The sequence below is a fragment of the Equus asinus genome, chromosome X (assembly GCF_041296235.1).
Source record: "Equus asinus isolate D_3611 breed Donkey chromosome X, EquAss-T2T_v2, whole genome shotgun sequence".
NCBI classification, from domain to species: domain Eukaryota; kingdom Metazoa; phylum Chordata; class Mammalia; order Perissodactyla; family Equidae; genus Equus; species Equus asinus.
Genome location: NC_091820.1, coordinates 46523812 through 46547116, shown reverse-complemented (window position 1 = coordinate 46547116; position 23305 = coordinate 46523812). Strand labels below are relative to the sequence as shown.

At 51.0% G+C, this 23305-nt stretch overlaps 1 long non-coding RNA gene across 2 annotated transcripts; it reads right to left on the bottom strand.

Moving 5' to 3' along the window:
• Positions 1-14421: 14421 nt before the first annotated feature.
• On the bottom strand, positions 14422-22012 carry LOC123282542 (uncharacterized). Of its 2 annotated transcripts, none has more exons than XR_011499781.1 (3): positions 21748-22012; positions 15829-15900; positions 14422-15073 (listed from the first exon to the last, which is right to left on the bottom strand). It is a non-coding gene; the product is annotated as an uncharacterized lncRNA (long non-coding RNA). The 2 variants fall into 2 exon arrangements; XR_011499780.1 differs by lacking the exon at positions 21748-22012 and adding an exon at positions 21207-21718.
• Between the last annotated feature and the right edge of the window lie 1293 nt (positions 22013-23305).

Below are 23305 nucleotides of genomic sequence, written 5' to 3'. Positions count from 1 at the left end.
CAACCGCCTTCGGTTACTATTTAACGCGAATATATTAGGTGCTTTGCTGAGTTCCAGGAACACTGAGGGGTTTTAGCAACCAAGGGAAAGTGCCAGGCCAGCTGTTCTGAAGGACTGAGGGTGAAACCCAGGGTGAAGTTGGGTGGCTCTTTAAGGAGTTTCCAGAATGGTCAGTGCAGGGCTTGCATCCGGCAACTTAGTAAAGAAATGCCAAGAACCCACAGTCCACAGGCCCAGTTCTGGGAACGGGACTTTGGAATGAGGGCCTGTGTCCCAACGGGGCTGGGTTTTGTTATCATTTGAAGGTTTACTAACCCCCTCGCTCCCTGAATAGACCGCCCGTCAGCCCCCTGAAGGCCAAAACACACCTGGGTCTTGCTTGCCACTCTGTCTCCAGGGTTTAGAACTGTGCATGGCACGTGCTTGTTGCTCAGTGAATACTTGAATGAATGAATGAATGAATGATCAAACCTCATATATATCATTTTATTACTATCACCCCAATGCTCCCCCATCACCTTGAGGATGAGGTCCGAACCCCATCACATCATAGTCAGGAATATTTGTGATCTGGGCTTCATGTACCCTCGCTCCGGCCATAACTCATAGAATTCACAAAGCCCGTGGCCCCCACGCAGTGGCTGCACCCTCTACCACTTTTGGGGCAGGTCAGCGCCTCCTTGTGCTGAGAAGACTTCCCTCTGCCTTCCCCTTCTGTCCTCCATCCCTGCCTTCCGACCCCTGGGCTGCAGGACTCCAAGGGCAGTGCCAGTGCGGGACACTCAAATCCCAGGGCCCCAGGTGAAAAACAGTAATCGGAATTTTTTCCTGGGCTGCCTCTCAGGAAGGTCCTGGCTGAGAGCCCTCATTAGCGCTCTCTCTCACACCATGTAGTAATAATACGTCACACTTCAATGTGGAATTCGCTATATTCCAGGCACTGTTCTAAACACTTTATATGTGTTAACTAATTGGAGCCCTACTCCATTCCCGTAAGACGGACATTATTCTCATCTTCACTTTAGAGATGAGAGCGCTGAAGCAGAGAGAGGTTAAGCAACTTGCCCCAAACACACAGCTCGCTACTAAACAGTGGAGCTGAGATTTGTTCCTGGGCAGTCCGACTCCAAAGTTGATGCTATGACCGGATCCATTGTCTCCCTGCCTGTGTGGCTGGCGGCTAAGGCTGGTCATATACATCCAGCACCTTATCTCCCACAAAACCTTGGCCACCCGGCTGGCACCTTCTGCCCTTACCAAGAAAAGGCCAAAGATGGAAGATGTGGAGGGAATGGGAGGAGTGTGACGAAGGACAAGAGCCTCCACACTCCCAGGCTGGTGACCTCACACCTCCCCTTCTGCTGGGGGGCACTGGCGTGAGGGCGAATGTTGGGGAGCGCCTGCTAGATGGCGGGTGCAGGGCCAAGCACATTTCGCCCTCACAACGTCCCCGTGAGGTGGATTTTCTTTGCATCCTCTTCATCACGGGTTTGCACTTAGAAAGCAGCAGGGCTGAGATCCGAGCCCAGGCAGGTCTGACTCCAGGGCACAAATGTTAGCCACTGTGTTCTGCCGGTAGGAGCAACCAACGGCCTCCCCATGGCTCCAGGCCGGCAGAGGCCCACCCCTCCTCTCTCCTCCCTCCTCCCATTCCCGTCTCCCTGCACACCCTCCCCAGCCTTAGTCCCCTTTGGTCAGTATCTCTTGTCTCTCTCCCAGCCACCGCTCCCTCGTGTCCATCCCACTGCATTTGGGTGTCCTCTGCTGCCTTTGGAGTCCCAGCTGGAGGCTGCGCTGACACTAGGCCTAGACACTGCGCAGCTTCCCTCCACTAAGTGACAGCTGGCTGGCCCTGCTGCCCAGATGCCCAGCACTGCTGTGACAGCCTGGCAGGCAGACACACGCTGGTCTGTGCTTTGGAAAGTCCTATCATCTGTCCTCAGCTGAAAGAAGAATGTCTATTACTTCTTCCGCATTTGGGCTGACACATTCCTCCCAAGGCTTCACAGCAATCTTTTTCATAGATTTCATTCATTCTTCCAGAAGCAGGTAACAGGGCCCCACTGGGTGTGGGCTAGGTATCCTGGGAGCTCTCAGGGAATTGCAAGTCCTGCTTAGATATGCTGGTGGAACCCAGAATCAGATCGATAGAGACAACACCCATAAAACCACAAGAAGCCAACAAGAAGATGTGTAAGGCAACTGCTTCAAGAAGGGGGACACTCCCGCAGCAGCCCTTGTTGATGGCCCACCCTACATCCCCTCCGGACACCCAAGTTCACCCCGAGCTATAAGAGACAGCTCACGCGCTCACAGCTTCCCACCTCAACCGCCTGCCTCTCCCCGCTCCTCTGTCTCACGGCTTCCTCCAGAATCAGGGGCAGGGCAGGGCACAGGGGAAAATGAAAATGCAGGGCTTCTTCATAAAGCAGGACACAAGCTTTTTCCTCTCTTCCGCACACTCTCTCTCTCGACCTGTCATGGCAATTGTTATTTGCTATTTAATGTCACACTCCCTCTGGCAGGGGGTTATTCACAAGACAAGGCAGACCCTCATCGGAGCCCTGCTGCACGACTTGGTGCCCGCCCAACCTGCCCAGTGCCTGTGCCAGGTTCCTGCCGAGGCCCGCCGAGATCAGCAGCAGTGACAGTGTGGGACGATGGAGCAGGCGACTGCCAACCCACTGGGTGGAGGCAAGGCGGCAGGGAGACACAGCAGGCAGGACAGCACAGGAGCGCATGCTCCATTGTCCCAGCAGACTTCACTTGCAAAACACAATTGCAAAGAGAAAATGATTAAGAATTGTAAGATGATGACTGCAAGGCATTAAACCCCAAGTGTGGCCCCTTCTGCACTGGTCGCATACTGAGCAGGCTGGCCCTGGCCAGGGAAGTATGCTCTCCCTAAAGCGGGAGGAAATTAACAGCCCTGGGGGCAGCCCGCAACCAAAGGGCGCAAGAGTCAGTGGGTAAACGCCAACCTGTGAGACGACAGTTTTGGAGGCCGGAAGTCCAAAATTAAGGTGTTGCCAGGGCCACACTCCTTCCAAAGCTGACAGGGGAGGGTCCTTCTTTGTCTCTTCCAGCTTCTGGTAGCCTCAAGCATTTCTTGGCTTGTGGATGCATCACTTTAGTCTCCGCCTCTGTTATCACGTGGCTGCCTTCTCCCTGTATGTCTCTGTGTCTCTTTTCCTCTTATAGGGACACCAGTCATATTTGATTGGGGCCCACTCTGCTCCAGTATGACCTCATCTTAACTAATTACATCAGCCACAACTCAATTTCTAACTAAGGTCATATTCTGAGATCCTGGGGTTAGGATTTGAGCATATCTTTTGGGGCAGACACAATTTGACCCACAACATGAGGTCATTAGAAAAGTGTTCATGGAAGAGGGGAACTTGACCTTTGTCTCCGAGCAATGCTCCCCAAACTTTACTGTGCAGACGAATCGCCTGGGAATCGCGTCCAAATGCAGACTCTGATTTGGTGGGTCTGGGCGAGGCCTGAGAGTCTGCGTTTCTAACACTCCCGATGATGCTGAGGCAGCTTTCATATGAAGGTCGGAGGGAGAAACGGTGAGATAGGCCCGTGTCCATCTGCCACGGCTGGGTTCTAAGAAACCTCAGGCTCAAGGGCACATCCTCTCAGCTTCGAGGGAGAAAGCTGTCACTTACGCCCCTGTTTGATGGAGCTTTGGAAGCAGGCCACCTCATAGACCACTGGCCAGTCTGTGACTTGGCTGCCCTTGGGCAATTGCCCATCCGCCCTCCGTGCAGTCAATATATGTAAGGGTGGCAGCATCTCATGGCACTGGCCCGGAGCCTTTTTAGAAGGAATTCCTCGGGAGAATGCTGTGGGTGTGGCAGGAATTCGGAGCCCTGGTCTTGCTAATAGTGTAAACAATTTACATCAAAAGGATTGGGAAAGGGAAACACGCTGTTCAAATATTGAGATGCAGACATTTCGATGACTCAGAAGGCACAGGTGGTGGGGCGGTAAAGTGAACCAACACAGACCCACTCAGGGCTGAAACCAACCCACTGATTTAGGAAGGGCCTGGCTCGGCCTCTCCAGGGTTAACTAAGACTTTAGCTAACGAAGTAACTCAAAGGACCCTTGTGGTCCTAACCCAGCTCTGTTACAAGGAGATTTCAGACATATCTAACATGTGCCCGTGGAGGCTTAAGAATTCTGCTTGACTAGGTAGGTGTATTAGTCTGCTATTTCTACAGTAATGCTACATAACAAACCATCCCAAAATTCAGTAGTTTACCAAACAAACCTTTATGTTTCTTGCTCACAAGTCATCTTGGGAAGCTCTGCTCCAGGCTCGTGAGTGGGTTTGGGTGGCTCCACATATCTTCTCATTCTCCTTGGGCCAGTGGTTTCTCGGGACAAGTAGATAGCAGGAGCGTAAAGCATCAGAGCAGAAACACCAGACTGGCACCCTGTCACTCCTGCCTACATTCCATTGAACAAAGCAGGTCCTGTGGCCAAGCCTGCTGCCCAGCTTTGTGAAGGGTGCTGAAAAGTCACGTTATGTCCTGCTGCTTCAAAGAATGGTCGCCTCCACTCTCCTGGCCCCATGACCGTAAATTCCTTGGTGAGTATCATGTCAAGGGTACACTCTTCGTTGATTTCTTCCCTCTCTATTTTTTCATTGTTTATAATTAATTAAGCATTGGAGGCGATATGTATGTTTTGTTCTGTGAATGCAGAGTTAAGTGTACACTGCATATTACTTATGAAGCGATCTACTAAAGAGCCACACTGAAGAGTAATTAATGATGAGCAAATTCCTCATTAGGCTATGTTATAATTCACTAATGATAACCACGGAGATGATTTTATCCATTTTCACAGGATTTTTGTCCTATTTTAGCCTAAGGTGATTTCAGTTTATGGGCTCAGGAATGCATCCAGTTTTTTATTCTCCTTTGATAACTATGATTTAGGTCAACAAGAAGTAACCCTACAAGAGGTTTTCCAGAAACAAAATTCCTTCATAAGACAGAGGAAGGCAGTACAGATAGCCGGGAGTGGCGGCGGTGAGAGGGGAGGTAGTTTTCAGAAAAATGGGCAGAAGCCCAAACATGCCCATCCCTCCTCATGCACAGACAGCTCAGTGAGAGCAGGACGCAAGAGCTTTCTAAGGGGAACACGCTCGTCCCCTGACCCCATCCCGGGCGGAGGGAGAGTGTCTTGCTCTTTCTCTGTCAGGTTTCTCCACCCCTCCCCCCAGCTCCTGTAGATTAGAATACTCTTCCCAACAGCTCTCCCCTTGAGCAGTGTCTCCCGAGTCCGCGTGAGTGTCGAGGCCTGGGGTAAGCATCAGGAGTTTTGAAGTTCCTAGCTACTGGGACAGTTTAGATGGACTGCGCATCAGGACTGCGTGCCAGGCAGCCACTGAGGGGCTCAAGAACTAACACAGTGGTTAAAGGCCAGGCTTTGGGGCCAAATACAGATGCGTTCGATTCCTGGCCCCACCGCTTACTAGCTGGGGACCTAGAGCAAGTTGTTTACCTCTGGGCCTCAGTTTCTTCATCTGCAAAGTGGGAACAACAACACTGTACCCTTGCGCTCACCCACCCACCCACACATACACACACACACACAGGGTTGTTATTAATATCGGATGTGAGGCATTTGTTGTGTATCGCATGAAACCCTGTACCTCACAGTCAAGCACATGAACACTTCTGCAGCAAAATGTATGAATATTCACATTCATTGGGATTAAATAAGGCCTTAGATGGCCCTGCATCAGTTCAGGCTTTTGCCACCAAACGAGTTCTTGGCAAACCTTCACTTTCTGGGCGTTGGGGCTTTTAGTACTGCGGGTAGGTCCTAGGCATTCGGACTGCAAGGGAGAGGGCGCGGAAAGGGCAGATGGTGTCACGCAGAGGCCTCTTCTGTTGGGGACTCAACAGCCGCCCTTCTCGGGGCAGAGGGAGAATGAAGGCGAATGAGAAACCGGCCACCAGGCAGTGGTGGTGGGAAAGGAGGACAGACTGTTCCTGCATTTCCAGTAGCATCATTTTGCTCCCCAGAGATCCAGAAAATATTCATTCCCAGACCCCCTCTATGAGCCACTGAATAGCTGAGTAAATGGATGCAAGGCAATGAATAAATAAACAATAAGAGAGGAGAGAGGAGAATGGCTGGGTTCTGCACCCTAAGAGAGGTAAGCAAGCCAGACACCCCTCTCCACCGGGCATTCCAGAAGGTGCCCTCAAGGACCACTGGTGATGCCCCAGCAAGAGGTGCTGGTCAAGGTGAGCATTCACCTGGCCGCCAGCTATGGGGCAGAAGGGAGCAAAGCCGAGATGACCCCTCGCCAAAGGAAATTATCCTAGGGGAGCTACTTGGCCCTTTAGCCTAGGAGTTTCAGAAGCCCCAGGAACCGAATAATTCTATTATCCTGGGTTTTGTTCCCAGGTTCCTGATAGCAGCCTCTGGTCGATCGTTAGTAGCAACACTGCGTGTGTGTGTGTGTGTGTGTGCGTGCGCAGGTGTATGGGGCGTATGTAACAACAGAGACACACAGAGAAAAGAAAACAATGGTTTTCTCTGAGCCCCGAAGGGAGCAGCCCGGTGCTCTGGAGCTGAGCTGAGGGAGAGCGAGTTGCATGCTCTCCTCCCCGTGTCTTTTCTTATTTTGCATTTCTCATTACATCCGCATGTCACGGGGCTGCTGGCTGATTTATAATTTATTGGTTTAGTGTCTCGCGGCAGGGAAAGGATGCTACGCTATATTTTTCAGGGACATTCAATTCAACTTTGGTGAAGCAGCCAGGGCCACAGCTGTGAGGGGCACAGAAGAAAGATGTGTGAGAGGAGGGGGCCAGCGAGCCCGGTGTTGTTGGGTCTGTCCGGGTTAAATGCTGTTCCCCCTCAGAGAGGCTGGCCTGTGTGGGGGTTTTTGTTGAAGTAGAGGTTTTCTGGTCGGATTTTGGAAAGTCCATCTCAAGCAGGCCTGTAAACATGCATCCACAATTCTGGGCACTGGGTTCCAAGGACCTGGTGTCAGCCCCCTTTCGTGGGTTTCCCATGGCAGACCCTGAGACAGGGACTCATGTCAGAGGGATTTTCTTAAGAAATTCTTCCAGGAGAAAGGGGTAGGAGAGGGTATTAATTGGCTAGAGCTGCCGTAACAAAGTGCCACACACTGTGTGGCTTAAACAACAGAAATACACTGTCACACAGTTCTGGAAGCTGGAAGTCCAAGATCAAGGTGTCGGCAGGGGGGGTTCCCTCTGAGGGCGGGAGGGGGCACTGTTCCAGGCCTCTGCCCAGCTTCTGGCGGTTAGCCGGCAGTGTTTGGTGGCCCTTGGCTTGTAGGAGCATCACCCCGTCTCTGCCTTCATGTTCACGTGGCCTCCTCCCTGCGTGCGTGTCTGCGGCCAAATTCCTCTCTTTATGAGGACACCAGTCACACTGGATCAGAGTCCCCCAAACGACCTCATTTAAACTTGATGCCCTCTTTAAAGACCCCATCTCCAAATAAGGTCTCTTTCTGAGGTACTGGCGGTCAGGACTCCAACACAGGAATTCGGGGGGCACAATTCAACTCCTAACAGGAAGTGAGGAAGTGACACAAGGAGAGGAAGGAGACCAAGCGAGGGTTCCATGTCAAGTGAAGTCCCACAGAGGAGAGCATGGGCTCAACCCCGAAAGGCATTCCCAGGGACAAGGGAGGGAAGTCACCCTCAGAGGTGCCTGACTGGGGAACAAGGCAACCAGAGTACTGGATAGAGGAGGCCCCCAGAGGGGTGTCAATTCCCAGCTACTCCCAGCCCTCCTTGAGCACAGATGAAAGGGGTGCTGGCTGCTGGCACAGATGAGCGTGTAAATTCCCAGAAAAGCCTAGATTGATATTGAAAAGCCAGTTGTTTTTGCTAGGTTTTTCTCAGTGGTAGATTGTCATTGTGGAGGGAGGAGGGGTGGGCAGCCTACAGACAGGAGAGAGGACTGGCCATTCTTGTGTAAAACAGGCAAAAGGGAATACACTTCGGGAGAAGTGGTAATGATCGACTCTTGGGGTTAGAATCACGGTCTTTGATTGAATAACATGGCAGGGTTTTGATTCAATAGTAATCCGATTTGGGTGGCACACCAATAATAAATTCTCCAGCAAACTGAAAAATTCTGTAGGGTAATGGAAAGCATTCGAACCCCATGGTTTTCATTGAATTAAATATGAAAATGTATCACCCAATCGATATTGCAATATTTGATTCAATCAGCATTTCGGGATTGGAACCGTTTTCTCTCATTTGTTTTTATGCTGTCGCAAAATATTTCAATTTGCTTCAGAATTTATTATTGACAAATCACCCTGCCAGTCGTTGGGGGTTGGGTGGGGAGCTTGTCACAGAGGATTGGCAGCTGAGAGATGCTGGGCCAGACCAGGCCTGGAGAAGTAGCCAGGACTGTGGAATGCTCAGGTGAAATTCCAGAAAGGAGCTGATCATGCACAGCGAGGAGGGAGATGGGGACATTTGTCACTGGGAGACTGAAGACAGGACAGGTGGCCCTGCCTTTCCTCTGGATGGGGGCTCCTCCTGGCAGCAAAGACCTTCCCTAGGCAAAATTATGAGGCAGGCAGAGATGGCACTCCCACCTCCTCTGCTCTGTGACCCTGGCCTTCAAGAGGAAACGGTTTTCTTCTGTAACCTTGCAGTAAGAGGCCTGATGCCATCCTGGGATCTTAGAAACTTGGATCTGAGTCTGGGTTCCTCCACTAACTGGCTGTGTGGCCTTAGGTGAGTGACTTAACTGCTCTGTGCCTTTGTTGCCTTATTTGTGGAATGGTGGTAAATTCTTACCTTCCTCATAGAGCTGTTGTAAGTATTAAACGAACGCATATTAAATGAATGTGTGTACCATGCTCAGTACTTCGTAAGCAACTAGTAATTGGAAGCTATTATTATTATTGTTATTATTATTATTTCAGTTAACTATTGCTGTGTAATTAACTCACAATTTAAAACATAGTAGCTTAAAACAATAATGATTCTGCTGGTCAGTTCTTCTGGGTTGGGCTGAGCCAGGCCCCACCAATCATGGCTGGGCCCACATAGGCGTTTGTGCTCAGTGAGAGGGTCACCTGGGGGCTGGATAGTCCTGAGTGGCCTCACTTACACATCTGGAGGTCGGCTGGCTGTTGGCCATGGTGATGACAGGGCCATGTGTCTCTCTACCCCCACTAGACCGGCCCAAGCTTGTGACATGGCAGCTGGAGTCCAGGTGTAGCAGGAAGGCAAGCCTTGATGTGCACACATGATTCAAGTCTCTGCTGGTGCCCATTTGCTAGTGTCCCTCATTGGCCAGAGCAAGACACAAGGACAGCTCAGATTCAAGGCATGGAGAAAAGCTTCACCTGAAACCTGAAAACACTTTTCAAGGAGGGGAAGACTCCACGGCCACTGTTGCAAATGAGCATTGCCATCATCAGCATTTCTTTCAAGGTGTTTATCCTCCCCCGCCTCGTGTACAGCTATCGACAGGAAGCGTCTCTCTCACTAGCCTAGAGCGCCTTGAGGGCAGCACATCTGTGCATCTTTTGTACCCAGCAAGGTAACAGGTGCTCAAAAAATGCTTTTTGAGTGAATTATATAAGTAGAATTATATAATTTTATAAAAAGGAATACTTCTAGAAATAGATTCTTACTCAAGAGTTAAGTAATCAAAATGGCACGCCTCACAAGAGTGTTTGTGTTTCCATGCTAATGGCAGGAAAAGGGCATGGCTTTACATAAATAGAAGTTCTGAGGAGAAGTTTAGGAATCTGATGGCTGCCTGCTTTAGCAGGGTCTCTCTCCCACATTCCTCGAGTAGCGCCATTAGACAACGTTCCACTCCACTGACGTGTGGCTGCCCTGTCTGTGGCCCCTGGGGAGGGGGGTAGCTGATGGGGGTTGCGCCATTTCCCTGGTCTTAATTAGTCCCCCATGGGGTTCTAGACTTCACCGTCCCACTAGCTTCAGGCACGCCTGCGAAGAGGGAGAAAGAGCTAGCAGGAGTTCACTGGAATTGAGAAAAGCAATGAGACCAAAATTAAGCTTGACCCGATAAGCCCATAATCAGTCAACTAATCAGACACGTCGAGAACCTGTTATGTGTCAGTAACTGCCGGGGACACTAGGGATCCATCAATGAGCAAGAGAGACAAAGTCTCTGCTCTTGTGCAGCTCCTGTTCTAACGCCTGCTCCAAAGGGATCGGAGCCAGAGAAAGCGGGAGGCAGGAGCGAGCCCAGGGGACAGGCTGCAAAGCATTCAAATCCCAAGCACCAGGGTAGGTCGTATAAAGTCTATTCCATCCCAGCTACTCACACCCCCTGCCCTCCCTTTAGGCAACGGGGCTGGCAGAAACAGGGCAGGCAGCGTGACGCAGGCATCAGCTTTCTGGGAAAGAAAGCCCAGATTTGCAAGGCATATGTGTGTGCCATGCCCAGGACTTCCTAAGCACACATTCCAGTCACCGTTCTGAGCATCCGACATGTATGAACTCATTTAATCTTCGCGAGAACACCATGACTGTATCCGTCAGCTGTCACTGCATAACATCATCACAAAGCCTTAGTAACATACAACAATCAGCATTTGTTCCTCAAGCGTCTACAGGATTCAGCTGATCTGGATTCAGCTGGGCTGGGCTGAGCAGCTTTGCTGATCCTGCCTGTACTTGCTCGTGCATCTGGGGGACAGCGGAAGTGAACTGATGTAGGCTGGCCTCAGGTGGAGCCACTCAGCACCATTCCACATGTCTCATTGCCCAGCAGGCACGTCCTTATGGCAGTGGCAGGGGCCAAGACAGCAAGCCTCAATGCACCAACTTCAAGCATCTGCTGATGTCCCATTGGCCACAGCACGTCACATGGCCGAGCCCAGAATCAAGGTGTGGGCAGACCACTCTGCCACAGCGGGAAGGCACTGAGAACTTACAAGGCAAAGGACATAGATTCAGAGAGAGCTGAAGAAGCAGGACCAAGAAGGTAATCTACCACAAAGAAGTAGGCTGTCATTACGCCCATTTTACAAATAAGAAAACCGAGCACAGAAAGTTTAAGGTACTTACCCAAGGCAGCCCAGCTAGTAATTGGGGCATCCAGAACTTGACCTCAGGACATCTGCTCCTACCAGCTCCTCTTTACCATTTCACTTCTTAGCTCTGGCTTAATCCAAAGATAAATCTAAGAGTATAGGATATATGGACTGTGTCTCCTTCAGGAAATCCTTCATAAATATTTCTTTCTTCCAGCCTTTGGCAGGCATTAAACCACAGCGCATTCAAGGTTAGGCTCCCAGTCAAACATCCAGAGTTCGGGAATTAAGTGTTACCATTTGGACGTGGAGCCACATGCTTTAACAATTAGCACGCTGGGTTTTGACATTTGGGGAAGCTGCTGAGGACACACCCTGATATGAAGGATTCTCTCCCTGCCGTGGGGGGTAGGGGTGCCAGGGAGCATTTCTAGGATAGCGCCATAGGCAAAGGCAAGGTTTTACTCAGAAAGTTGGGTCCTTTTTAGTGCAGAGGAGAAAAAGCAATCCCAGAGTTGCCTGCCATGGAGTAGAGTATCTTAACCGCTTTGGGGTCACAGGCCCTTTGAGAATTGATGAAGGTGAAGGGTCCTCCCACTCATCCTCTCTGCCGAAGGGTCAGGCTATAATAATTTGAGGCTGGACAATTTCTAAAGCAGATGTCCATTTCAGTCAAAAGCTCACAGGCTGTTGAACTCGGAACCCCGGAACTCCCTGGTTCTGCAGCCCTTTTGAGAGCAACTTGTGGCAAAATATCCTCCTGGCTAGATTCCAAGTCAACAGGGGGTCCTCCATGAAGAAGACTCTGCTCCTCTATTCTAGCCCCATCCCGGCTCCTCCAAAGATGTACCCAGAAGCCCACACTCACATGGCTCCTCTCCCACAGCCAGCCAGAGGGTACCAGGCGCCGGAACGTCAGTTTCCCCAGGAAGCCACAGACTCACAATGCTGCATCTCTGGCCTGAGTCCAGTCGGGAAAGTCTTAGGGCTTTTCTGCAGTGAGAGGCACTGGGTGGCATGGATTCGAGGGCCAGGAGCACAGAAGTTATCAAAGCAATCTCTTCTCTCTCTCTTTTTTGACTCTCTCTCCCTTTCTACTTGCTATCAGAAAAGAAAACTCTATTGCTCTCCACCACCATTTATTTTTCAGATCTCATTAAGGGCTCCTGATTGGCCCAGCTTGAGTCATATGATCCCCTTGGTTCAGTCACTTTGGACCAGAGGAGAGGGTCTTAGGATTGGCTAGGTCTGGGTCACATGACCATTCCATGGCCCACGTGCAGGTAGGGCTTTATGACTGACCATTTTTTTTTTTCCTAAACCACAGAGGATGGTGGAGGAGGGGTCCTGCAGCTGGAACAGTGTTGCAGGGCAGGCAAAACCAGGAGACATCCACTGCAATCACTGAGCGCTCTTATGAGGGAGAGCCCTATAAAGCCCACTACTGTGCGGGCTGTTGGGATGGGATGTTGTGGAAACATTGCTTATCATACTGGAGCGTTTCTCAAACATCAGCGTGCTTCCGAATCACCTGGAGAGCTTATTTAAACACAGATTACTGGGCCCCACTCTCAGAGTACAAACATAAGAATGTGCATTTCTGGGGCCGGCCGGGTGGCGCAGTGGTTAAGTGCGCACGTTCCGCTTCTTGGAGGCCCGGGGTTCACCAGTTCGGATCCCGGGTGCAGGGTTAGCTCAGGGCTAATCTTCCTTACAAAAAAAAAAGATTATGCATTTCTAGCAAGTTCCCAGGTGATGATGCTGCTGCTGGTCCAGACAACACTTTGAGAACCACTGTCAAATTGCTTAGTGCCCTCTCTAAAAAGATCCCCCCAAAAAGTCTCCGTCTGGTCTCAGTATTATACCATGATGAGTGTTGCTTCCGACCATTTGGTTTCTTTTGATTTGTGTAGACACTGAATCTTATAAATCCTGTCTCCCACTTTGGACTGGCCTCCGGAAAGCTCAGGGCTGACCGTGTGGCCCAGTTCTATCACGTCTGTTGAGCCACAGAGCCTCAAGTTCATCCGCTAACCTTAACCCTAGCTTCATTTTTCAGTTTCCTTTCTGTTTTTCCTTCGGTCTAAAAGAATGATTTGGTTGAAAGTGACAGAAACGAACTTGAACTATGTTAAGCAAAAAAAGGGAGATTTATGATAAGGATACTAGAGTGTCCCATGAAAGAGGAATGTGGTCAGACCAGGAACAGCTGGAGCAAGGGACCACTCGATCGCCCCCCCATCAGTCATCTTGACTTCTCTCTCACTTCCTCCTCAATGCCCCTCTCTCACTGCAGCCCAGCTTTCCCCACGGGGTGGAAACATGGTCACTGGTGGCTCCTGAGCTTTACCTCTTGAAGCCTCCATTGGCTGACCTGATGCTTGCTCCTACTCCAGGTTTAAAACTCCCAGGGAACAGCTCTGCTTGGCCCAATCAGGGCAGATGGCCAACCTCGGGCCAATCGGCTATGGCAGGGGTGGGATCATCTAGCACCGAATGGCTGCCCTGCAGTAGGTATTGGCTTGAGTTTGGGGGACTATAGCTCTCATAAATGGATGCTAGGAGGGCAATCCCTAATCCATTTTCCTAATTCGTTTTATTTCATCTTGGTTATTGTATATGTTAATGTCAGCCACTTGAAATAATTTCCGATCAACTTAAGGGATAGACAGAAGAGCAAGAAGGAACATAACAGTGGGATATTAGAGTTCTCCAAAGAAATGAAAGAAAGAGGTTTTAGAGAGAGAGAGAGAGAGAGAGAGATTATAAGGAATTGGCTCGTGCAATTATGGAGGCTGGCAAGTCAAATCTGCAAGGTGGACCAGCAGGCTGGAGACCCAGGAAGGGAACAATGTTCCCGGTTTGAAGGTCCTCAGGCAGGAATAGCCAACGTTGCAGATGAAGTCCAAGACGTCTGCTAGAGAATTCTCTCTTGCTGAGAAGGCCAATCTTTCTGTTCTATTCAGGCCTTCAACTGTTTGGGTAAGGCTCACCCATGTTAGGGAGGACAATCTGCTTTAGCCAAGGTTTACTGATTTAAATGTTAATCTCATCTAGAAACACCCTCACAGAAACACCCAGAATAACGTTTGACTGGATATCTGGACATCCCATTCAAGTAGATGCCTACGATTAACCATCACAGATACCTTTTTTAAATGGTGTAAATTACATTTTATCTCATTTCTGAATCCCCAGCACCTAGCCCAGTGTCTGTCATATGATAAAAACTCAGTAAATGTTGAGTGAATAAATGTACAATTATATTTTCAATGACCTGGAGGTGAGGGGGGCAGGGCTTCATCATTTAAAGGAACCCCGAGGTTAGGCCCTTCCTAATGGAATGTGAGGAATTACACCCTTAGTCACTCAACTTGTAGATTCTGACTTTAATTTATTGAGTCTCCTTAACTCGCTCAGTAGAGGGGTTTGGTGGTTTTAAGTTTCTTTCCTTCTCAAACGACCGGGGTTGTGATGGAGACACACACTTTGTGACAGAGACATGAATTAGATTAGATTTAGCCCTCTACTCAGCCCCAGAATTTCCGGCTCACTGGGATTCTGTCCAGGTGATCTGAGAAGGAGACTGGCCCCCGTCTCCCACACCTGACCCCAAGAGGTAGGCTGCACCTTCTGTGGCTGGGGCTGCCACGTGGCGGGCAGGCCATCCTGTAGCACGTCCCAGCAAAGTCATCAAACTGAAGATGGCAACTTTCCACTCCCGGGTCTGCCCCCGGCGTTTTGCTGGAGTGGGAGGGGTAGGAGCACGTCTTTCCAGAAGTGAGTTGCCGAATCATGTTTTTTCCTCTAGCTGAGAGCCTCTTATCGCCCAAGTTCCTGGTTAGCTACATTTGAAGGAAGTTCCAACACCACACAGGGAGAGAAGGTAACTGTGGGGATCTTTTGTCCAAATCCTAAACCGAAATATTCAAAATGTGTAGAGATTCTATGCTGGAGCTCGAAGAGGGCGGCCAGGAACTCAGCAATCCTCTGGTTCGCTGCAGTGAGCCTCAGTCTCCTCCTCTGTAAAATGGGGATGATGATAATGCACAATGTTGCTGTGATCATTCAATCATATCGTTCATTCATTTGTCCACATGCGTTTATTGAGCCCCACTTACGTCAAGCATTGCCGCGCAGATATGACCCCTGCCCTCGTGGGCATTTAAGGAAAATGAGCCGGGCATCGCTGGGCTGTGCCTGGCACAGTAGGTCAGGGCAGCGGCCACCACCATGATACAAGAGGTAGCAAAGATCCCCAGGCGATCTGAGGCCTGTGGTCACAGGCTGGGGTTTGGAGGGCCATTTGTCACCACCCTTGTGCCTTTGGCCACTCTACTGGAGACAGTTGTACGGCTGACATGGCATCACTTTGAAGAGAAATGGTGAATTCTTTAGCAGTGAGGAGGTGAAGTATAATGAATGACTCACTCATCTGGATGACTCGATGGCCCCAGGCCCTTGATGGGGGGCAAGAAGCGAAAACACCACCCAACAAGCGCAGCAGGCAAACCACATGAAAATCAGCTCAGAAAAAGAAATCAGACACTGAAAACTTTTAGAAAAAATGTTAAGTTACAGAAGAACATAAAGAACACTTATCATGGATGTGCGTGCAAACGCAGCAACAACAGAGCCAGGCACACAGTCGGTGCTCAATAAGTATACACTCCTAGGTATTGATTGGAGGGGAAGCAGGGTGGTAATAATGCAGAAAACTTGACTTTTGAGTCCTGGATTTCGATCCAGATTTGCAATTTACTGGTTCTGTAACATACCTTCACTGGCACATCCAATAATTATGGAGTGCTGACTGTGTGCCGGGCATCCTTCTAGCCTGAGGGATGCAGCTGTGGGAAAGAAAATAGACAACAATCCCTGATCGTGGCGTTACATTCTAGTGGGAGAGACAAACAATAAACAAGTGAAAGATAGACTGTCAGATGCTGATGAGCACCGGGGAGGATGGAAAGGGGCTGGGAGAGAGAGTTGCTATTGCAAAAATGACTTGACCTTTTGAGCCTCAATTTTCTCATCTGTGAAGTAGGTAGCAATCGCCACCTCGTTGGATTCCCTGATAATTACACTAGACAATGTAGACCAAGTGACGCACAGCGCGTGGGCCCTCGAGGACCTCAAAGGATGTGCCCTCCCCCGTCTTCCCTTAACCTGCTGATGCCAACTGAAACCACTGGCCAACGCTGAGCAGCAGCATCTTCCCTATGGCATTTCAGAATAGCCCTGGTCTTTGGGGTCTGTATCTATCGTGAAAGCATCATCTTGCCATCAGAAGATTCCAGGCATTTGTTGTAATCTATGGGGAAGCACCCTCTGTTGTGGGAAATGCAGACTTCGGAACCAGACAGACATGAATTCAATCCTGGCTCTGCCTCTACCAGTTGTTGGACCGAAGCTTTCATTTCATTGTTGTTAAACTGGAAATTACAGTCCCTATGGTGGCGGGCACTGAGAACATTCCTTGCCACAGTTCCTTCTCTTCTGCTATGAGCTCCAGAGAAATGAACTGTCATCTCCAGAAGGCCGGCTGGGGACAGCATCAGCACCAGCATCAGCACGTCTGTCTGCTATCAGTCAGGTGCTGCCGGGAGACAGCCTTCACCCTCCGAGAGGCAGATAAACAGTCTTTGATGGAGGGTACACATCCAGAAGTAGTGACAAGTGACAGGAACCACGCGGGCATATTGAGGCACCCGGAAACAAGGAACACCCGGAAGCCGTTAGCGCTCTTAGAGACGAGGGGAGGGACTGGTTTTATATGGGAGCCCAGGGAGAGGTGGAACCTTAAAGGGGGGCCTCCAGTGGGAGCGGCAATGATGGAGGAACATGACCTGCCTCATAGCAGGGAGGGGAGTGGGGAGAGGGCGAAGGAGAAATGCTCCGACCTCTCTCTTCCTGCCTCAGATCTGCTGTTCCCCATCGGCCGAGCCCAGTAGAAAGTCAGCTGGCATGGAGCTCAGAGAGTCAGCCCACAGAGCTGGGGCTCCAGGACACAGAACATGGTGGAAAATAGTTGAGAATGGATCTTGGAGGGCAGACAGAGGACAAACAGCACACCCCTACCCCATGATGTTTGCTCCTGAGATGCTTCGAGGCATCAAGTGTTCCTGTACAACAGGGGCGCTCACGCTGGAGTGTGCCTGCCAGTCCCCTGGGGCTTGTTAAACACACTGCCGGCCCCACCCCCGGAGCGCGGAGCGACCGATTCTGAGGTCTGGGGTTGGGCCTGAGAATTTGCATTTTACCACGTTCCGAGGTGATGCCGATGCTGCCAATCTGAGGACCACACTTTGAGATCCACTGCTTTAAACGTGAGATTTCTGGAGAGAAGCTTCCCTTCTTCTGTACTTAGTGTTTCACCGGGTCCACTCTGCCCCAGGACAGCTCCATGGCCGGCAGCACCACGGGCAGCTCAGGACCATCGAGGGCAGCCAGCCGCAGCTCCCCTCCCTGGACGCTGCCAGATGGGTTGCCCTCGCCTTGGCTTCACTCCCCCACTGCTTACTCCCTCCAGGCCCCGTCTCCTGCCTGATCCCTGTTAAGACACTCGGTCCTGCCTGCTTGCCCACGGTTAACACCACACGCGCACAGGCACACCCACGTGCGTGAAAACACACACGCTGATTAACTGCACCTGGATGCCTGCCCGTTTCCTGGGGGAAGATGAGTCAACCACTCCTTGGGGCCCTGCGACATCCTGTGCTCAGGCCAGGAGGTCACAGCTCCTGGTCACGCGACATTGCCTCTCTGCAGGCAGCCCTGCCAGTCTGCAGCTTCCTCTGACATCTTTGTTTTAGACGAAATGAACACAGAATGCTGCTAGTCCCTGCCAGACTGGGTCAACCGTGTCCCCTCCTCAGTGCCCTGAGGAGCTGAGACCCATTCAAGAGCTGCTTGCCTGTCCCCTTCTTGTTTTCGCCCAGCGCCTCATCTGACCATCCCTCTTCTCGGCTTCCTGCTTTGAGGATGTCACTCCAACAGCAGCTCCTCTCTTCCGTCTTCCCTAAGCAGCTGCCAGAGTAATATATGAGATGCCCCAGGGAGTGGCAGCAGCGGAAAAGGCCTCCCGGGAACACATGTTGTTTGCACCCCTTCTTCTGGGGATCCCCACTCCCAATTTACGCAGTTCTAGTCTGGTTCATGGTCCCATCACCCTGTGCCCTTTCCCCAACCCCAGCCACAGGGCAGGAAGACAGCACATCCTGGGCAATCATCACAGCCCATTCCCCTGGACACAGGGCTCAGTCCAGGGCTTGGCCTGAGTGTCAAGCAGAGGCAACCAGACTGATTTCCTAGCATAGGCGTGCAGACACTAGAGCAGCAATGTGCTGGAGCCTCCCTCCCACCAGCTCATGAGAGTCAAAGATGTGCCACTCTTGGGTAGCTTGAAATTGACCACCATGAGAATATTTGTGCCATGGAGAAATTGGCAAATGCTACAAATCAGAGCTGTTTTATTTGGAGAGCCAATCGTTAAACATTTACCAGCACACAACTGCATGGAAAAGAGAAGCTCTATTTCCATGAGGTGGCAAAACTGGAAGGCTGTGAAGGCAGCAGCTTCTTGTGTTGCATGGAGACAGCTGTGTGCAGCAGCAGAGAATGAAGGCAATGTGAAGAGAAAGAGAGTCAAGAATAATGGAAGGGAGAGAGAGAGCTGACAATATGATGTGTGCCCCTGGATCCAGCTATGCCTGAACTCCAAACTATCCCAGTTACATAAAACTAAAATTGCCTGTTCTGCATTAGCTAATTTGAATTGAGTTGTTCCTTCAAGCAACCTGAGGAGTCTTGACTGAAATGGGGCTTAGGAGAAATTATCTTCCACTTGGTGATTCCTAAACTTGACACCACAAAAGGGGAAGCTTCTCAGTTCAAAAGGGAGTCAGTCTTCTCATGGTTCCTGGGTGGAAGGAGATGGAATCTGCTCAGCCCCTGCCAAGGAGGGTGCAGGGCATCTAGGGTGTGGCTCTCCAGCATCACTCCCACTTTCAGTCCAGCTGGGGCAATGCCAGCCCCTATGCCCCAGGGGTGGGGTGGCCACCTTAGAGAATTACCCACCACCACCATCACCATCATGAAGCTGAGGTTGGACTCCTCTGGTTTCCATTATTGTGACTCTCAGGAGGCAAGTGTGTCCCACTGGCCCTGTAGGGGGGCAGAATTTGTCACCCCAAAATCTGCCTCTTTGGCACAAGGATTATTTCAGGCTGGTGATTTTTAAGAAACAGCAGACACAAGAGAAGCTCTGTAAACCAAGTAGAACCTAGAAAGATGAAGGTTCTTGGCTGAGATGCCTGTAATAAAAGATTAATGGGGGACGGGGCGGGCCCCGTGGCCTAGTGGTTAAGTTCGCACACTCCGCTGCAGGCAGCCCAGGGTTTCGTTGGTTCGGATCCTAGGCGTGGACGTGGCACTGCTCATCAAACCACACTGAGGCAGTGTCCCACATGCCACAACTAGAAGGACCCACAACGAAGAATATACAACTATGTACTGGGGGGCTTTGGGGAGAAAAAGGAAAAAAATAAAATCTTTAAAAAAGAAAAAGATTAGGGGCTGGCCCCATGGCCGAGTGGTTAAGTTCGCGCGCTCCGCTGCAGGCGGCCCAGTGTTTCGTTGGTTCGAATCCTGGGCGCGGACATGGCACTGCTCATCAAACCACGCTGAGGCAGCGTCCCACATACCACAACTAGAAGGACCCACAACGAAGAATATACAACTATGTACCAGGGGGCTTTGGGGAGAAAAAGGAAAAAAATAAAATCTTTAAAAAAATAAAAAAGAAAAAAAAAAAAGAAAAAGATTAATGGGGGAAGGACAGACATATAATAACAAGTAGCCAAGAGAGGGCATTCTAGTGCCTTTGCCCCCAAACAAGATGCGGTTGCTCTGCTCCAGGCCCCTCCCACAGGGGCATCGCTGCACTCCTGGCCCCAGAGTCGCCCGGTTGCAGACTGAATCTGGAGAAACTGACCCTTTCTGAAGTTCCCACTTGTGTTATTTCTCGGCTGATCTCCCCAGTCTTTTTCCAGATCATAAACACCGCCATCTTTTTTGTTTTCCACTTGTTTTTGTTTTTTGAGGAAGATTAGCCCTGAGCTAACATCCGCTGCCAATCCTCCTCTTTTTGCTGAGGAAGACTGGCCCTGAGCTAACATCCATGCCCATCTTCCTCTACTTTATATGTGGGACGCCTACCACAGCATGGCTTGCCAAGCGGTGCCATGTCCACACCCAGGATCCGAACCAGTGAACCCTGGGCCGCTGAAGCAGAATGTGCGAACCTAACCGCTGCGCCACCGGGCCGGCCCCAACACCACCATCTTTTGCTGCAGCCTGGTTACTCCTTCCTCGGGCCCCTCCTATCCTGCAATGTGATTGGCCTTGAAACCCTGACACCAGAAGGTTCTGTAGGTGTTCCTTCTAGGAGAGCAAAGGAGGAAGAGGGGAGACTGTGGCTCATTTTGCAGCCTGGCCTGGGGGAAGGAGGGTGCCCTACCATGGAGAGAGGGCAGCGGGCTGAGCCCCAGGAGCCTGGGAGAGGGAGACAACCCGGACAGCCCGCTGGGGACAGAAAGGGACCCTGGAGGGAGAGTGCAGCCAGCAAGGAAGGGCCCGGGGGGTTCAACCCCGAGCCGGAGCCTGCCCAGTCTCTGCATGTCCAGACCCAGCCTGGACACACATACACCCACACACACCACATACATATCACAAACATGCACACGCTGCACGGAAATGCGTACCACAGATACACCACACATGAACACAGACCACTCAGCCCACAGTCAGCACTGCATAGACAGGAGCACACGCAGACACATACACACCCTCACACACGTGCACGTCCACACACATACATAAATGCACACACATAATCACATATGCATACACATATATGCCAAACACACATGTGTGAAGACACACACACACACGCCTGTCCTACAGCTCTTTGTAAAACTCCAGTTCGTAAAGCAATCTCTGGGATGCTTCCTTGATCAAACTCCTTCCCTCCTCACTGACCCAGTGCCATTTCTCCTGTCCCCACTGCCACCCCCCCCCCAGGAGTGGAACCACTTTTGCCACTCCTCCCCCGACCCCCAGGCTTGTTTTCTTTTCCTGGGCAATTTTAACTTACCATCTGTCGTCTTAGATCATTAATCCCAAGACAGAAGGCCCAAGAAGCATACCCCACATAGCCAAGCCATTAACTAATTGCAAAAGGTGCGCGCAACGCATTATATTAATCCCACTGCAGCAGCCATCGCCCGCGCCTTGCTTCCTGAGTCGCGCTGATAAAAAGGACGAGCCGCCTGCTACTGCCCTAGATGGCATTGCGGTGATGGATGGCCTGTGTCCGGAAAGGGTGTGGGTCAGCCGTGGAGACTCATGTGTCAGGCTGAGGAGGGGGCTGAGAGGCGGGCAGGAGCGAGTGGCCAGCTGCCAGGATAATTGTTTCTGCAGCTGAGAAGGAGCCAAAACTTCCTGTGTCCCCAGATACCGCTGCCCATGCCGGGCCGGCCTAGACCACTGCCCCAGGATGGCAGGGCCTCTGAGATCAAGGTGAGAAGACCTGAAAGGTCCCCAGCCCCCTCCTTCCAGCAACGGTTCTCTCACTATGTCATCAAGTTCAAGGAGACTGGCTTTCAATCGACCACCCACGGCCTGCAGACACAAACCTTCTTTCTGACGGTGGTCCTTGAGGACGGGTGGTCTCCTGGAGCATTGAGCTTCCCCTCGCCTCCACTGGGGGCTTAGAGGCCACGCCAGCACCGTGCAGGGACTGCCTGATGGCCTATTTCCCAGCAGGGATTGTCGGCGAGTCTGTGTGCGTGCGTGCACGCACATCCTGCTCCTCCACCTCCAGGATCGGAGTAAATTGCCTGATTGACAAACCTCCTCTGTAGTTCGTGCGCACTGCGCCTGTGGGTCGGCTGCGGCCACAGTTGCAGTCAGCTGACCTAATCCATTTATCTTATTTATACTGTGTTCCATTTTCCATATGGGGAGTTGGGGCCTCCTGGATCTGGTATGCAAATTAGACACAATGATTTGCAAATGAGCGGAGGCCTGACACTTTTTAAAAATTATCATTAAGAACGTTGCCCCCCTGCCACTGGGTAGGAGGAGGCAGGCTGGAAGGGAAAGCGTGTGAGACATAGCCTCCTTCCCTGGGCGCTGGCCAGCGCTGCCCTCCTCCTCTCAGCCTTCCGGGAACAAAAGACAGAGGTTCGTCAGCCCAGTTTCTTCTTTCACGGGGGCTGAGGAAGCTGGGCCCATGGAGGGTGATTCCGAGGGAGCTGCCTTTAGTGAAAGCAGGCCACTCGAAAGGATAATCATGGATCAAACTGCCCCCAAACAAGCTTTGTACGACCCGCTCCGAGCTTGGGGAGGAAGATTGAGTCCTACGCTATAATCCATGACCATGCAACGCTACAGCACCTTCTTTCCCCCTCATTCTCCCTTCAAAATCCCCTTCAGGAGGCCAGCCCCGTGGCACAGCAGTTAAGTTTGCACACTCCACTTTGGCAGTCTGGGGTTCGCCAGTTTGGATCCTGGGCACAGACCTACGCACTGCTCATCAAGCCATGCTGAGGTGGCATCCCACATATAAAGTGGAGGAAGATGGGCACGGATGTTAGCTCAGGGCCAGGCTTCCTCAGCAAAAAGAGGAGGATTGGCAGCGGATGTTAGCTAAGGGCTAATCTTCCTCAAAAAAGCAAAAAAAAAACCCTCCAGGCAGATGTGTTTGTTCAAAAGTACAGCCAGCTGGACCTAGCTTAGTCTTTATCAGTGGCCGATAGCTCAGAAGGCAGCACACAGATGACGCCAAGCAAGAGCATGGAGTCAGAATCTTCCTCAGGGACTGCAAGAGGTGCGTTGACTGTGAGGCACCGGGTGTGGTCTCACAAGGCATCCTGGAGAGAGTGACCGCTGGTAGGCCGAATGGAGGCCAGCAGGGGGACCCAGGTTTGAGAAACGGGAAAGCTCCGCCATCGAAAGGTCCTTGGTACAATGACCGTGGCCCTCTGGTTTCCCCCGCTTCAGCTTCTGGCAGCCTGCTGTGTTGCTTTCTAGTGTGATATTCTAGAAAGGAACCTTATTTTTGTTCAAAGTTCTGCAGATTAATTTGAAGCCAACGTCTTACTTTTTTTAATACACTAGAGAAAAAAACACGTAATCCCAGCTTTTCCAAAGGCCAAGCAACAGACTTCAATAACAAAGTTATAGTGCACT